At 39.8% G+C, this 6,000-nt stretch overlaps 1 protein-coding gene across 4 annotated transcripts in view; it reads right to left on the reverse strand.

Annotated features, from left to right (window-relative positions):
* Positions 1-5,379, reverse strand: part of sptan1 (spectrin alpha, non-erythrocytic 1) — a 61,710-nt gene extending 56,331 nt beyond the window's left edge. For all 4 annotated transcript variants that reach the window (XM_057818315.1, XM_057818314.1, XM_057818313.1 and 1 more), the window contains exon 1: positions 5,236-5,379. The gene's annotated coding sequence lies outside the window, so the exon portion shown is untranslated. The remainder of the gene's footprint in view (positions 1-5,235) is intronic.
* Positions 5,380-6,000: the final 621 nt, after the last annotated feature.

Here is a 6,000-nt window from a genome sequence, read left to right on the forward strand (position 1 = left end):
GAATGCTGCAGCCAGAGTCCTCACAAATACAAGGAAGCTGGACCACATTACACTGGTTTTGAAATCGCTACACTGGCTTCCAGTGAGTCAAAGGATAGACTATAAAATACTACTGCTCGTCTACAAAACACTTAATGGCCTTGGACCAAAATACATGCTTGACTTGTTAGATTCCTATGAGACATCTAGACCCCTAAGGTCGTCTGGAACCGGTCTTCTGCATGTTCCAAGAACAAGAACCAAGCAGGGTGAGGCAGCATTTAGTTATTATGCTCCTCACCTCTGGAACAAGTTACCCGAACATCTGAAGTATGCTCAACTGTTAGCTCCTTTAAATCAGGGCTAAAAACGCTTTTGTTTCGCACTGCATATCCATAACTGTCTATTTATTTCAATCTATCTGCTTTCTATTCCTCTTGTGCTTATCTCCATTGCTGATTTCAATTATTATTAGTAGTAGTAGTTTTTGTTTTATTTTTATTTTTGTTTTATTTTTATTTATTTTTATTCTGTGATTAAATGCGATCTTTTGTCTTGGTTTTTACGTTGTGTTGATTTAAATGTGATTTTTATGGTCTTCATGTGATGTAAAGCACTTTGAATTGCCTTGTGTTGAATTGTGCTATATAAATAAATTTGCCTTGCCTTGCCTAGTGACCAATTTAGGGTGTAGTAAGCTGGGATATGCTCCAGCACCCCATGAACCCTGACAAGGATAAGCGGTGTTGAAAATAGTTGGATGGATAAAATGATTACACGATTCTTTATATTACTATGTGCTCTCACAGGGAATTCATACCTAAATGAATTTCAGACCATACTACATTACATTTTTGCTTTTCACTCCCTTTATAATTCAATTTTATCCACTTAAAAATCGATGAAGCCATTTAACTGCACTCGATTGCAGGTTATCAGGTTAACAATCCAACATCATCAGCAACAACACCATTTCTAGTGAGGGGAATGTTACTCTGTAAGAATGTCTGTAAGGGACTTGTTTTTTTTTTCTTTTAATAGACATATTTTCTACAAATGCTCCGTGCTGCTTAATGAACTGATGATAAAGAGGGTAGTGTATCGCCATTGTGGAGTGGTGGTGGAGTAGAGAGGTGAGTGACTCAGCATTTGAAGAGTAGCGTAAAGAATTTTAACCATTTTCTTTATGTGTATGTTACATACTAATGGATCCTATTGTTGCTTGTTATCTTTAAAACTTTCGATTTAGTCCTAAACCTCTGTTTGTTAGCAGAAAGTGACTTCTGACATCTCGCATCTGCAAGCAAAAGGAGACGTCGAATCTCTTTTCAGTAATCTATAACAGTATCAAACCAAAAAGTGTATGTCGAATTGATTTTATGAGCCTGATGATTGTGTTCATTGTTTGCTTTTTTTTTTTTAAGTCACAGGTTTTTGCAAATTGTTTTGGTACAGCTGTGGCTGTTGTTAAAGTGCTATTATAAATGTACTGTAAAAATAAGTTGAGATAAAGTTGAGTTGAGACTACTGTATTTCTTATGAATTACTGTATTGGCCCGAATATAAAACAGTGTTTTTTGCATTGAAATAAGACTGAAAAAGAGGGGGTCGTCTTATAATCGCGGTCTAGACATTATACCCATTCACGACGCTAGATGGCACCAAATATCATTGAAGCGATGTTCTGTCATGACAGATCTCAGCCACTCTCCCCATTCACGACCCTAGATGGCGGCAGATATCATTGAAGCAATGGTCTGTCATGACAGATCTCAGCTACGCTCAAGTTTAACCAGTTTGCATTATTTTATTGCAATGTTTTTCCTTATTCAGGTTTGTTTCAAGACTACAGTTACAGTTAGACTTCACTTTGATGGCTAATGCAGTTATTGCAATTTTGTTGTTTTATCACAATAGATTGGTTTATTTACATTTCAAAAGCCAGAAGCCATTCATTTACGAATGTGATTGCACTTTAGTTTACATATTTAAATGTTCAGATATTAAGATTTGAATGAGGCAAAATAACATGCTTTTTCTCTCAAATATATTGTTATAATCATTTGTTTCGGATGTACTGTAATTATTTTCTGTATAAAAATTAATTTGGTGTTCAAAAAGTCTTTTTTCAAACTTGAGTCTTGAAAAAGAGGGGGTCTTATAATCAAGGCTGTCTTATATTAGGGCCAATACGGTCTGTTTGAGTATAATGTTTGATCTTATATATAAGTGACCTGTAAATTAAGTTTGACTTAATTTACAATTTAATAAAGGTCGACTTGAATTATCTTTCAATGCCATTGACGTCCAGTCATTTGTCTCGTTTCATCCTTCTGCTGTGGACTTACATTAGTTTGACGATAGTAGACGTCCAATCTATTTCAACTGGGAGGGCATGCGTTCCTCCAACTTCAAATGGATTAGACGTCTATCTCTGTCAGTGGCAGCCAGTGATTAAAAATGAAGGCCTAATATTCCAAATATGTATTAATTTGCCAGGGATTAAATTAGGTGTGTTTATTTTTGTATTTGTTGTACGTATTTAACAACAAAGTGACATACCTGACAGCTCATTATTGATTTCTATCATTTAAATGGCCAAATATAGGCAAAACAACAGGAAAGTGGATTTCTTATTATTTAACTAATTATATTTCTGGTTCTTCTAACAGAAATATAATTGGATATGTGAGAGGCCTAAATCTTCAAGTAACCTTAGTAAAAACTATGTGGGTGAATTATGTAAAGACTAGACTAGACTAGACTAGACAGCTGTCCCCGCAACCGGACCTCGGACAAGTGGGATAAATTGGAATGGAATGCACAAACCCACATTTTTTTTTAAACAAGATTTTTTTTCTTAGATGAAATGTGCTTAATTCATCTGAGTTCTGCATTTCATTTGCGATTCAATTTTGTTAGTGTACTAGAAAATTGCACACTGACAAAGGCAAAAGTTCCAAACATGGAGTTTGGAACGCAACTTTATTTATTTATTTATTTATTTTATTTTTATTTTTTTCTAACCTGTCCTGCTCAGCTGTTTGACACGGAGAATGGAAGTCTAAGTGCCTGGATAGTCTGAACAGTTTTAATGTTTCACATTGAGAGTCTGACATACTCCCTTTGTGATCATTCAACATACCTCATTTATTATGACAAAACAGCAAACAGGAAGGGGTTATGGGGGAAGAGAAGAAAAGAAACACAACAGAAGAAAGAGAAGAAACACGACAACAAGAAATACATTGAACGCCTAACTACACTAACTACTAATATGTTGGTGCTATCGTCAGCTAAATGTATTTCCGGTTGACACCATGTGGGGGGCCTGTTGACCAGGGAAAGAGGAGGAAAAAGGTGGTTGACCAGGGAAAGAGGAGGAAGAAGGTGGGGGAGTCTATAAGCTAAGCGATAGAAAGTTGTAGAGTGTACACAAATCATCTCTGTGATTTAGAACCCAGCAATCGTGTGAATCCCTAGTGACTGTAAGCCCGTTGACGACTGACCGTGCGCCGCCCCGCCACCAATCCCGGCACCGGGACCCACCGCCCGAGCGCGCCCAATAACATTCAGCCGCATGTGGGCCCCGCCGGGCACGCAGCAGTCACGCAGACAAGCGGAGACACAAGGCCACGGCCCCCACCCAGCCAGGGAGGGCAGGCCCTGGGGGGGCGGCGCAGCCCATCCCTCCTCCCGCAGCCCAGCAAAGGAGCCCTAGTCCCCCCCCCCCCCCCCCCGGAATCCAGGGTGGTCCCCCGCGCCCCCCGCGCGCCCATCTACCGGCCCTCGGGGATGGCAAGAGGGGACGTACCACCAACCACCACGCCCGTCCCCAACCGCGTCCGCCCACCCAGGCCACGAACCACCGCCGCAGCCCCCCAGCCGACACGGCACGCCCCGGGGCCCCCAGCGGCCCACCAAGCCCAGGGCAGGGCAGGGTCCCCTGCCATAGCAGGCAACATCCAGCCGATACTCCGCCCAGCCAGCGATCCGCGGCGGAGCACAGGGCGGATACCCAGTTAGAGAAGAGAGGGGAAGGCGGAAGCAGGAGAACGCTGAGGAGCCGCAACGGGGCGACGCAAGACCGGAGCCCCAACCTCCCCCCACTCCAGAGGTGTCATTCAACTAGTTGTCAGTTGACGTATCATCACAAATGTTATGAAAATATTTTATAAAGGTTGGAAAGTTACCTAATGTTGCCTTAAGTAAAAAAATAAAATAAAAAACATTTTTTATATGACCAAAAATAGTTACTTGCTCTAAGGGTTAAAGGTCCTACGTATCACCTTTTAAATAGCTGTACACTGTAGTAATCACTGCTCCTAAAAATTGAATGTTATGAGCATGATATAAAAGGTATGAGCACTGGGCAGCCTAGCGGTCAATTCCTTGAATCGCCCCTTTAGAAGCACTCGAAAAACGCAACCAAAAACTGGCCAACGACACCATTTTTAGTTTAGAATTATTATTATTTTTTTTTTTATGTGCGCGATTCATAAACGGTTATGCGGAGAAACGCGTGTCAATCATTAACAGTGAAAACGTCCGTGTCAATGCAAGAATTCAGCCATGCCGAAGTGCAGCAATGCACCTCCGCTGGGCGGTTCCCTTCATCTCTGAAATGGCCGACAGCGACAAGACCTTCCATCGTGAAACCTACAAACGCCGAATTCGTCAATATAGCTGACAAGAAACGTCAGATTCTCCGATTTAAAAAAAAAGCAGTAAAATACGCAATGCAAAATCTAAACTATCATATATTTTTATAGGTATTATTGAATATGTCCTTGATCTAAAATCCAGAAAATTGCAGAATAACGGGCTAATATCTAGCAGACAGATGTGAAATATCGTAACTTTCCAGGCAGTTTGAGCTTAAATGATTTCGAATATATTTATTTTCAGGCACGACAATTAACATCCTTTAATGTAGGTCGAATGATGTCACAATTTAATTCCAAATATTAGCAAAGCGAGCTTAATCGCGGTTACTCTCTTATCAGGCCATCTGTCAACACTGGCTTGAGCGAACACAAAAAAATCGGGTTAGGACCAATTTCCATTGATGATTTAAAAAAAAAAAAAACTTACTAAATGAACCAAAATCCGCTTGCTTGAGCTAGCTGCCAAGCTAGTGCTCGACGGACATAAAAGATTTAGAATGACATGACTCGTTTCTGCAGTTAACGTTGAACCTGCATGTCATATCATTCAATTATGTAAGACGTATGGTTCTTCAAACATAATTCTTACCTCTTTGGATTTTTGAAACAGCGAAAAAATAAGTATCTGTGTGGTTGTCCAGTAAGATAGGTCGTCGAAGAATGACCGGCTGCTGTTTGCGTTTGTTTTTTTCCCCTACCCCAAAAGTATGACGTCAGTTCTGCAGCACCAACTCGTACCGGAAACTATTCTTCATGACGTTTACAAAAATAAAACAAATGTGTATGTTCATACGTTTCGTGTATTTAGTGCACGCTTGTAGTTTCTTTGTCTTGCATTTTTATTCATTGCATGCAATCTGATTATTTAATCAGACCACACTAAAATTAAATACAATTCTAAAAACAGGTTGTTTTTTTTAATTTTTCAAAAACCAGTTTGCTGCTTAGGCAAAGTGGATCCGGTTTATCTGGGCGTTTGATTCTCGCTAAACTGTCAATTATATAATTGACGACCATAGACGTCCAGGCTTGAACTGATGTGTTCAGAGGCAGTGTTGTCACAGATTATTTGGAAAAGTAACTTAATTACTGATTACGCCTCAAAAAAGTAATCTAGTTACATTACTGATAACTTCATTATCAAAGTAACTGTTACTTTAAAAGTAATCTATCAGTTACTTTTTCCCATTTTCTCCCTTTGCCGCCTCAACATAAGAATGACAACAGAAAAATGTCATCACATGTAATTGACTTTCCGATGATTGAATTTAAAGGGGAATATCAGAATTTCGTGCTAGCTTAGCCACTCTGGAGCCCTGAAACTAACAAATCTCTGACAAACTGCTTGGAATTT

Source organism: Corythoichthys intestinalis, chromosome 17 (assembly GCF_030265065.1).
Source record: "Corythoichthys intestinalis isolate RoL2023-P3 chromosome 17, ASM3026506v1, whole genome shotgun sequence".
In the NCBI taxonomy this organism is placed as follows: domain Eukaryota; kingdom Metazoa; phylum Chordata; class Actinopteri; order Syngnathiformes; family Syngnathidae; genus Corythoichthys; species Corythoichthys intestinalis.